This window comes from Ranitomeya variabilis, chromosome 2 (assembly GCF_051348905.1).
Source record: "Ranitomeya variabilis isolate aRanVar5 chromosome 2, aRanVar5.hap1, whole genome shotgun sequence".
Taxonomy (NCBI): domain Eukaryota; kingdom Metazoa; phylum Chordata; class Amphibia; order Anura; family Dendrobatidae; genus Ranitomeya; species Ranitomeya variabilis.
Genome location: NC_135233.1, coordinates 124,642,820 through 124,654,868, shown reverse-complemented (window position 1 = coordinate 124,654,868; position 12,049 = coordinate 124,642,820).

The window sequence follows — 12,049 nt, the reverse complement described above, 5'->3', positions numbered from 1 at the left end:
AAAGATAGAAACAGGAAAGCTATCTTGCCTCAGAGAAAATCCCCAAAGGATAGGACAGCCCCCACAAATATTGACTGTGAGTGGAGAGGGAAATGACATACACAGAATGAAACCAGGATGTAGCAAAGGAGGCCAGTCTAACTAGATAAATAGAACAGGAAAGAATACTGTGCGGTCAGTATTAAAAACTAGAAAAATCCACCACAGAGTTTACAAAAATCTCCACACCTGACTAAAGGTGTGGAGGGTAAATCTGCTTCCCAGAGCTTCCAGCTTAACTGAATAAATCCATACTGACAAGCTGGACTAGAAAAAACATAGAAAGTGCAGAAAGATTAAGTCCACAACAAGTGGACTGCAAAAGAACAAAGCAAGGACTTATCTTTGCTGAACTGGTCAGAATATCAGGGAAATCCAAGCAGAGATGTGAATCCAACCAGGAACCATTGACAACTGGCACAGGCTGAAGGATAGAACCAGGCTAAATAGTCGAGCCAGAAAGACAATCAGTGGAAGCAGCTGCTGACTACTAAATCCAAGGAGCAGCAGTACCACTTAAAACCACCGGAGGGAGCCCAAGAGCAGAACTCGCAAAAATGCCACTTACAACCACCAGAGGGAGCCCAAGAGCGGAATTCACAACAGTCGTCCTTTTGGTGAGTATAAACATAAGGGTGAATGACCTCGGGGAGATCAAAACATCCAACACCGCGGAGACACCATCACGTGTCTCTCAACTCAGTGATCCAGAACACTGCCCCCATCCCTAAAGGGAAATATGCAAATGCCCAAATACCCCGAAACAGCTGTCTGTGGATGGATACCATGTTTTGGCATAGGTGGTTTTCCTTTATTGGATGCCGCCCTGCCGTGGTTGTTCCTTCCCGGTGAAAGACCTGGCTATTCATTGCTTGCTTTGTGAAACACGTGATGGTGTCTCCGCGGCTTTTCTACAGTCCTTTTGGTGAGGAAACGGACGTCTTGTCTGTTAGCAGTCTGGCAGGCATGGCTTACTTTATGTTGCATTGCATTTCCCTTGACCCTCGCATTATTAAAATTTTCAGTGACTCTCATTACTGGTTGGTGACACTTCTAGACCCACGCTATCAGGAGAACTTTCAATCTCTTCTTCCAAAGGCAGATAATTGTACTAAAATTTTGCAGTACCAGAGGGCCCTTGTAGCCAAATTACTTAAAAAATTCCCATCTGAAAACCCTGGCAGCAGAAGTCAGAGTTTGTTGTATAACCAAGGAGTCCAAGCGAGAGAGACAGAAGTACAATCCAACTCAGGCAGGGAACAATGGCAAAGTTCTGGGACAGTTTTCTCAGACCCTCCCATTGTGCGGACACAGAGGCAAGGGGTGCTGTCACAAGAAGTGCAATGTATGGGAAGATGCTGATGGAGTACCTTACAAACATCCTCCCTGATTCCTCTGTGCCTTTTAATTATTGGGTATCCAAGCTGGACACATGGCATTAACTGGCTCTCTATGCCTTGGAGATCCTGGCCTGCCCTGCTGCTAGCGGGTTTTTAGTGCTGCTGGTGGAATTATAACAGATAAGCGCATCCGCCTATCAACTGAAAATATATAAAAAGGAACAAAGGCTGGATTGGGCAAGACTTCTGTACACCACCGAATGAAAACAGCGAAACATAACCTCGAATACATTGTCTTTTTTGTGGAGGTGTATTCTCATGCACCTCTTCACAACCACACATGGGTATACTCTTCCTGATTTGGTCTGTTTGGTGTTATCCTCCTCCTTATTCTCATTCTCATCATCCACAACCATACGAACACCAGGGTGAATGTATTTCGTGATGCAAAGTAACTCATTTTTTACAATGCCTGTTAATAATTTTAAACCCCCCAAAATTTTACTCCACCAGGGGGAAATGTTTGTCAGCCTATGCACTTAGTGTATGGGCATTACAAGTCTAGGAGACCCGCTCCTTTAAATTGGGCCTAGTTTTTAATGAGGCCTTCCTCAACATCTCATCATTCTCTGCCACTATATCAACAACAGTGTTAACGTGTTCCATGCTGCTACAGACAGTCCAATTTTTGGCAAGGGTGTCTATAATGCCCATAAAATATTTTTTAAAAATGTACCCCCCATGGGGAAATGTTTGTCAGCCCATGCACTTAGTGTGTGGGCATTACGAGTCTAGAAGACCCGCTCCTTTGTAATGGGACAGTTTTTTTTATGAGGCCCTCCTCCATGTTTCTTCCAAGGGGGGATTGTGTTGCATGCAAATTTGGGTGAAGGCGGCCCTTGCATTCAATGCATAAGGAAACAGTAATGCAGGACTAACTGAATAATGTGAAGTGGATTTTCCTGTGGCCATCCAGGACCTGGGTTCAAAGGCTTGTTGGGGTGCACATGACTTGGTAGCAGGGCAGGCCTTGCTGTTAATACATAAGAAAACAGTATGGCAGGACCAACTGAATAATGTAAAGTGGGTTTTCCTGTGGCCATCCAGTACCTGGGTTCCAAGCATTATTAGGGTGCATATGACTTGGTAGCACGGCAGGCCTTGCAGTCAATACATAAGAAAACAGTATGGGATTACAAAAAGACTAATGTGAAGTGTATTTTCCTGTGGCCATCCAGTACCTGGGTTCAAAGGATTCTTTGGGTGCATATGACTTGATAGCAGGGCAGCCCTTGCATTCAATGCAACATTTTTTCAGGAAGCCCTCCTGTACCTCTCGTGAAAGCGGTATTGGGGTGCGTCGTAATTCTTGGCGGCCCAGCCACCCACTGCATAGGCAATAACAGCATAGGAGACTCACTGTTTAATAATGGCCCTTTAAGAATATTCATGCCGCCTGATGCCCCTCTAAAAATAGGCTTTGTGACTTTAAGAGTCTCTCCTTCATAAATGAAACAAGATGTTTCTCCTTATGTGTCACACACCACATGGCCAGCTAGGGTTGTTAAATGTTACAATGGCATTTCCCAGTGAATGCATTTGTATTGGTTGAAACCAATGTTAAAGTTGAAAAACGCATCAAAAACGCTGCTTGTGAATGTAGCCCAAGTGATGGAGGAACATTTTGGTCTGGGGTTAATTATTTTGCCTTATATACAAGTCATTACCCTGGAAAGGATGTACCTTAACATATTTCCCAGCAAAATCCATTTTGGTTTTGTTTTTGTATGTTTTTTGGTGCACCTGTAAAAATGGCGTGAAACTCTGACAACATTGCTTACAGCTGTGACCTAGGAGTCAGAAATGCTTCCAGGGGCAAAACCCATTATGTTCCTGGGTCACTTTAGCAGTGTTTCCATCATTTTCAGACGTTTTTAGACTTTAAAAGGACCCCCGGGGGGATCGCGGTAAAAATACTCGGGTTTCCTATAGAGTTACGTTGGACTCGTTGCTCGGGTCCAGTACCTGAGTATTCCAATTTGCTCGACCAAAGCATTTTAGTGCTCGCCCTTCACTAGTAAAATGTAAATTTTTCTTTTATTCTATTAACTTCTCACATCATGTCTCCGAATTTCCAAGCAATAAATGTTGTATTTTTTCTTTCTGAAATGGAGAAATGGTCAAAATAAAAAAACAAACAGTGCTTTCAGACCTCAAATAATGCAAAGGAAATAATTTCTTAAACATTTAGAAACAACAATACTAATTAAAAAATATTAAAAAAATGGATTTGGCACCACTGCACCACCGTGGTCTCTTGAAACTAATCTATAGAGACTGTTCACACACTATATTTAACCCCTTTCTGCCATTGGACGTACTATTCCGTCCATGTGGGGTGGGCCCTAATTCCCAAGGACGGAATAGTACGTCCAGCACGATCGGCTGCGCTCACGGGGGAAGCGCGGCCGATCGCGGCTGGGTGTCAGCTGCCTATCGCAGCTGACATCCGGTACTATGTGCCAGGAGCGGTCACGGACCTCCCCCGGCACATTAACCCCCGGCACACCGCAATCAAACATGATCGCGGTGTGCCGGCGGTACAGGGAAGCATCGCGCAGGGAGGGGGCTCCCTGCGGGCTTCCCTGAGACCCCCGGATGTGATCGCGTTGCTGCGAGGGTCTCCTACCTCCTATCCCTGCAGGCCCCGGATCCAAAATGGCCGCGGGGCTGCATCCGGGTCCTGCAGGGATTACTTCTGGGTGCCGTGCAGGTGCTTGTAAGCCTGCACGGCTGTAAGTGAGATCGGTGATCTGACAGAGTGCTGTGCACACTGTCAGATCACCGATCTGTAATGTCCCCCCCTGGGACAAAGTAAAAAAGTTTAAAAAAAAATTCCCACATGTGTAAAAAAAAAAAGAAAAAAAAATTCCTAAATAAAGAAAAAAATATATATATTATTCCCATAAATACATTCCTTTATCTAAATAAAAAAATCAAATAATAAAAGTACACATATTTAGTATCGCCGCGTCCATAACGACTCCACCTATAAAACTATATCACTAGTTAACCCCTTCAGTGAACACCGTAAAAAAACCCCAAAAAACCGAGGCTAAAAACAACGCTTTATTCTCATACCGCCAAACAAAAAGCAGAATAACACGCGATCAAAAAGTCAGATATAAATAACCATGGTACCGCTGCAAACGTTATCTTGTCCCGCAAAAAACGAGCCACCATACAGCATCATCAGCGAAAAAATAAAAAAGTTATAGTCCTCAGAATAAAGCGATTCCAAAATAATTATTTTTTCTATAAAATAGTTTTTATCGTATAAAAGCGCCAAAACATAAAAAAAATGATAGAAATGAGGTATCGCTGTAATCGTACTGACCCGAAGAATAAAACTGCTTTATCAATTTTACCAAACGCGGAACGGTATAAACGCCTCCCCCAAAAGAAATTCATGAATAGCTGGTTTTTGGTAATTCTGCCTCACAAAAATCGGAATAAAAAGCGATCAAAAAATCTCCCGTGCCCGAGCATGTTACCAATAAAAACGTCAACTCGTTCCGCAAAAAACAAGACCTCACATGACTCTGTGGACTCAAATATGGAAAAATTATAGCTCTCAAAATGTGGTAACGCAAAAAATATTTTTTGCAATAAAAAGCTTCTTTCAGTGTGTGACAGCTGCCAATCATAAAAATCCGCTAAAAAACCCGCTATAAAAGTAAATCAAACCCCCCTTCATCACCCCCTTAGTTAGGGAAAAATAAAAAAATTTAAAAAATGTATTTATTTCCATTTTACCATTAGTGTTAGGGCTAGGGTTAGGGCTAGGGCTAGGGTTAGGGCTAGGGTTAGGGCTAGGGTTAGGGCTAGGGTTAGGGTTAGGGTTGGGGCTAGGGCTAGGGTTAGGGCTAGGGCTAGGGTTAGGGTTAGGGTTGGGGCTAGGGTTAGGGTTAGGGTTGGGGCTAGGGTTAGGGTTGGGGCTAGGGTTGGGGCTAGGGTTAGGTTGGGGCTAGGGTTAGGGATGGGGCTAGGGTTAGGGCTAGGGTTAGGGTTAAGGCTACAGTTAGGGTTGGGGCTAAAGTTAGGGTTGGGGCTAAAGTTAGGGTTAGGGTTTGGATTACATCTACGGTTGGGAATAGGGTTGGGATTAGGGTTAGGGGTGTGTCTGGGTTAGAGGTGTGGTTAGGGTTACCGTTGGGATTAGGGTTAGGGGTGTGTTTGGATTAGGGTGTCAGTTATAATTGGGGGGTTTCCACTGTTTAGGCACATCCGGGGCTCTCCAAACGCGACATGGCGTCCGATCTCAATTTCAGCCAATTCTGCGTTGAAAAAGTAAAACAGTGCTCCTTCCCTTCCAAGCTCTCCCGTGCGCCCAAACAGGGGTTTACCCCAACATATGGGGTATCAGCGTACTCAGAACACATTGGAGAACAACTTTTGGGGTCCAATTTCTCCTGTTACCCTTGGGAAAATACAAAACTGGGGGCTAAAAAATAATTTTTGTGGAAAAAAAAATATTTTTTATTTGCATGGCTCTGCGTTATAAACTGTAGTGAAACAATTGGGGGTTCAAAGCTCTCACAACACATCTAGATGAGTTCCTTAGGGGGTCTACTTTCCAAAATGGTGTCACTTGTGGGGGGTTTCTACTGTTTAGGTACATTAGGGCCTCTGCAAACGCAATGTGATGCCTGCAGACCATTCCATCTAAGTCTGCATTCCAAATGGTGCTCCTTCCCTTCCGAGCCCTCCCATGCGCCCAAACGGTGGTTCCTCTCCACATATGGGGTATCAGCGTACTCAAGACAAATTGGACAACATCTTTTGGGGTCCAATTTCTCCTGTTACCCTTGGGAAAATACAAAACTGGGGGCTAAAAAATAATTTTGGGGGAAAATTTTTTTTTTTTTATTTTCACGGCTATGCGTTATAAACTGTAGTGAAACACTTGAGGGTTCAAAACTCTCACAACACATCTAGATGAGTTGCTTAGGGGGTCTGCTTTCCAAAATGGTGTCACTTGTGTTTTTTTTTACTGTTTAGGTACATTAGGGCTCTGCAAACGCAATGTGACGCCTGCAGACCATTCCATCTAAGTCTGCATTCAAAATGGCGCTCCATCCCTTCCGAGCCCTCCCATGCGCCCAATCAGTGGTTCCCCCCCACATATGGGGTATCAGCGTACTCAGGACAAATTGGACAACAACTTTTGGGGTCCAATTTCTCCTGGTGCCCTCGGAAAAATACAAAACTGGGGGCTAAAAAATAATTTTTGTGGGAAAAAAATGTTTGTTTTATTTTTACGGCTCTGCATTATAAACTTCTGTGAAGCAGTTGGTGGGTCAAAGTGCTCACTACACCTTTAGATAAGTTCCTTAGGGGGTCTACTTTCCAAAATGGTGTCACTTGTGGGGGGGTTTCAATGTTTAGGCACATCAGTGGCTCTCCAAACGCAACATGGGGTCCCATCTCAATTCCTGTCAATTTTGCAGTGAAAAGTCAAACGGCGCTCCTTCCCTTCCGAGCTCTCCCTTGCGCCCAAACAGTGGTTTACACCCACATATGGGGTATCAGCATACTCAGGACAAATTTTACAACAACTTTTGGGGTCCAATTTCTTCTCTTACCCTTGAGAAAATAAAAAATTGGGGGTGAAAAATAATTTTTGTGAAAAAATATGATTTTTTATTTTTACGGTTCTGCATTATAAACTTCTGTGAAGCACTTGGTGGGTCAAAGTGCTCACCACACCTCTAGAAAAGTTCCTTAGGGGGTCTACTTTCCAAAATGGTGTCACTTGAGGGGGGTTTCAATGTTTAGGCACATTAGTGGCTCTCCAAACGCAACATGGCGTCCAACCTCAATTCCTGTCAATTTTGCATTGAAAAGTCATACGGCGCTCCTTCCCTTCCGAGCTCTCCCATGCGCCCAAACAGTGGTTTACCCCCACATATGGGGTATCAGCGTACTCAGGACAAATTGTGCAACAACTTTTGTGGTTCAATTTCTTCTCTTACCCTTGGGAAAATAAAAAATTTGAGGTGAAAAAATCATTTTTGTGAAAAAATATGATTTTTTATTTTTATGGTTCTGCATTATAAACTTCTGTGAAGCACTTGGTGAGTCAAAGTGCTCACCACACCTCTAGATAAGCTCCTTAGGGGGTCTACTTTCCAAAATGGTGTCACTTGTGGGGAGTTTCAATGTTTAGGCATATCAGGGGCTCTCCAAACGCAATATGGCGTCCCATCTCAATTCCAGTCAATTTTGCTTTGAAAAGTCAAATGGCGCTCCTTCGCTTCCGAGCTCTGTCATGCGCCCAAACAGTGGTTTATCCCCACATATGGGGTATCGGCGTACTCAGGACAAATTGTGCAACATCTTTTGGGGTCCATTTTCTCCTGTTACCCTTGGTAACATAAAAGAAATTGGAGCTGAAGTAAATTTTGTGTGAAAAAAAAGTTAAATGCTCATTTTTATTTAAACATTCCAAAAATTCCTGTGAAACACCTTAAGGGTTAATAAACTTCTTGAATGTGGTTTTGAGCACCTTCAGGGGTGCAGTTTTTAGAATGGCATCACACTTGGGTATTTTCTATCATATAGACCCCTCAAAATGACTTCAAATGAGATGTGGTCCCTAAAAAAAAATGGTGTTGTGAAAATGAGAAATTGCTGGTCAAATTTTAACCCTTATAACTCCCTAACAAAAAAAAATTTTGGTTCCAAAATTGTGCTGATGTAAAGTAGACATGTGGGAAATGTTACTTATTAAGTATTTTGTGTGACATATCACTGTGATTTAATTGCATAAAAATTCAAAGTTGGAAAATTGAAAATTTTTTAAAATTTTCGCCAAATTTCCGTTGTTTTCACAAATAAATGCATGAAATATCAAAGAAATTTTACCACTATCATGAAGTACAATATGTCTCGAGAAAACAGTGTCAGAATCACCGGGATCCGTTGAAGCGTTCCAGAGTTATAACCTCATAAAGGGACAGTGGTCAGAATTGTAAAAATTGGCCCGGTCCATAATGTGCAAACCACCCTTGGGGGTGAAGGGGTTAAGCCACAAACCCCAGGGAACGGGTGCTCAATCCTGTGTGAATAGAGAGTCCAATTGCACAGTGAAAGAAAAAAGGAATGCACTTACCGTTACCAAAAAGTAGAAGTCTTTGTTTCATGGATAAAAAAGCATAGGCTCGGGAACAATGCAGAGTGTGGACAATGGCCGTTTCGTGATTAGGACCCGTTGAAGCGCAGGAGCGCGAAACGGCCATTGTCCACACTCTCTGCATTGCTCCCTAGCCTATGCTTTTTTATCCATGAATTAAAGACTTCTACTTTTTGGTAACTGTGAGTGCTTTCCTTTTTTCTTTTACTGTACAACAATACTAATGTTTTAACTCAGGTAGAGTTCAAAAATCAATATTTTGTGGAATAACCATGATTTTTAATCACAGCTTTCAAGCATCTTGGCATGCTTTCCACCAGTCTTTCACACTGCTTCTGGCACAAAAATTTAAGCAGTTCTTCTTTGATGGCTTGTGACTATCCATCATCCTCTTGATTACATTCCAATGGGGTTCAGGTCTGGAGATTGGGCTGCCCATGACAGGGTTTTGATGTGGTGGTCTCTTAATTTTTGGCAGAGCTGTATATATATATATATATATATATATATATATATATATATATATGTGTAAGCTACAAAGGCACAGGATACTTGGTCAAAGTTGAAGGAAAGATGAATGCAGCACATTATCAGCAAATACTGAAGGCATATTTGCACTCATTAGCCTGGAAGCTGCGCTTGGGACGTACTTGGATGTTCCAACATGACAACGATCCAAAACACAAGGCCAAGTCAACCTGTCATTGGCTACAGCAGAACAAAGTGAAGGTTCTGGAGTGGCCATCTCAGTCTCCTGACCTCAATATCATTGAGCCACTCTGGGGAGATCTCAAGTACGCAGTTCATGCTAGACAGCCCAGAAATTTACCAGAACTGGAGGCTTTTTGCCAAGAAGAGTGGGCAGCTTTACCATCTAAGAACCTCATCCACAACTACCACAAAAGACTTCAAGCTGTCATTGATGTTAGAGGGGGCAATATCCAGTATTAAGAAGTGGGGTATGTGAACTTTTAATCAGGGTCAGTTGGATGTTTTGGGCTGTCATTGTGATTTAAGAAGAGAAAACACAATAGTTTGACAATAAATGGCTTCACCCAACCACTAACCATGAGTGGAGAAAAAGTATTGGTGTTATCATTCAGCTTCACCCAACCACTAACCATGAGTGGAGAAAAAGTATTGGTGTTATCATTCATATTCTCTAAAAAAGGCCAAGAAAGCAAAAAGTCTGCCGGGGTATGTAAACTTTTCAGCACAACTGTATGTAAAAAACAAACACAATACTCACCGGTATCAGCAGCTGCAATGCCGTCTGCCTGACACACAGCGGGTAAGTACACCCGCTGTGTCAGAGGGGGATGATAGGAGAGGGAGCGTCATCTGAGGCGATCGCCTTCATTATTGCTTTCAACTGTATTGGCATCTATGATGTCGATACAGTTGAATGCTCATTGGCTGGGGGCCTCTGGGGGAGCGGGGCCCCTGGTATGCTGTTCCTGATAGCGGTCAGCATTAGCATGCGGCTGCTGTAGTTGTTGCTCTGATTAGGTATTCATAATGCAAACAGCTGACAGGTCACTGATCCCAGAAGCCTTTTTTTTTTTTTTTTTTTTTGTATATGCAGCGCCCCAGAGTCCTGGTTGCTGCAGTAGTATTATTCCTCCACCAGGGGGAGCGATATTACGTCTGGAGGCAATAAAGGAGATCTCCTGTCCAGGTATCACAGACACACCACACACTTCACACTCCAGTCCACCAGGGGGAGCAAAGGTTCTATCTATTAGGCCACTCCTCACAGTTAGGTAAAACTGGTGGGTTAGTTAGGAAGTTGGAGAGTTCCTGACTGGAGACCGAGAGAGAAAGGTCTCCAGGCCGAGCTGGCTGGAGTGATCTCCAGCAGATCCAGACTTCGGTCTGAGGAGGACGAGGGTACACGGAGCAAAGTGCTCTACGCCGTTGCTTCGGAGACTGGCAGGACAGTCAATTCCAAGTTGGCTGCCCAACCTAAAATACCTAAGAAGACAGGTGGCAACTTGTCGGGGTTGGGGCGTCTCTAGGGTCCCTATAAACAAGCCTCAGGCCATCAGTCATACGGGTTTTGTTCTATCCGACCACGGGGAACAGAGAGAGAAGAGTAATAACAGTGAGGACTTCATTAGAGCTTAAGCAAGTGAGGACCTACTGTGTTACTGTGCGTATAGGAAGGCTATTGCATTCCACCTGAATAAGGAGACTCTGGAATTGCCTTCAGACCAGCTGGACTCTGCCTGCCCTGTGATCCGGTGCCCTGGACTGTGGACACTGAAGCATTCAGTAAAAGGTAAAGAAACTGCAACCTTGTGTCCTCGTTATTCCCTGCGCCTTACACCATCACCACCCACACTCTGGGAAGCCCTGGGGATACACTTCACCTGTGGGAAGGTATACCATCTGGCTGCCATAACATCACCCCAGTGGACCCCTAAGCAGCGTTGGTCACCCTGATCGAACACCGTACAGACTACACCTTTAATTGGGCGCCCCTCAGAAGGGCCACGGACCGGGTCAGGCCACCGCAACATCCCCAGAACCGAGATAGACCAAGTACCGAGTACCCTATTGCCCTTAATGTGGAGGCGCTCCACTACCACAGCAGTACACACAGGTCTGCTACCACAGCAGTATACACAGCCCTGCTACCACAGCAGTACACACAGCCCTGCTACCACAGCAGTACACACAGCTCTGCTGCCACAGCAGTACACACAGCTCTGCTACCACAGCAGTACACACAGCTCTGCTACCACAGCAGTACACACAGCTCTGCTACCACAGCAGTACACACAGCTCTGCTACCACAGCAGTACACACAGCGGTGCTACCACAGCAGTACACACAGCTCTGCTACCACAGAAGTACACACAGCTCTGCTACCACAGCAGTACACACAGTGCTGCTACCACAGCAGTACACACGGGTCTGCTACCACTGCAGTAAACACAGCGCTGCTATCACAGCAGCACACACAGTGCTGCTACCAAAGCAGTACACACAGCTCTGCTACCACAGCAGTACACACAGCTCTGCTACCACAGCAGAACACACAGCTCTGCTACCACAGCAGTACACACAGCTCTGCTACCACAGCAGTACACACAGCTCGGCTACCACAGCAGTACACACAGCTCTGCTACCACAGCAGTACACACAGCTCTGCTACCACAGCAGTACACAGAGATCTGCTACCACAGCAGTACACACAGCTCTGCTACCACAGCAGTACACACAGCTCTGCTACCACAGCAGTACACACAGATCTGCTACCACAGCAGTACACACAGCTCTGCTACCACAGCAGTACACACAGCTCTGCTACCACAGCAGTACACACAGCTCTGCTACCACAGCAGTACACACAGCTCTGCTACCACATCAGTACACACAGCTCTGCTACCACATCAGTAAACACAGCTCTGCTACGACAGCAGTACACACAGCTCTGCTACCACAGCAGTACACACAGCTCTGCTACCAC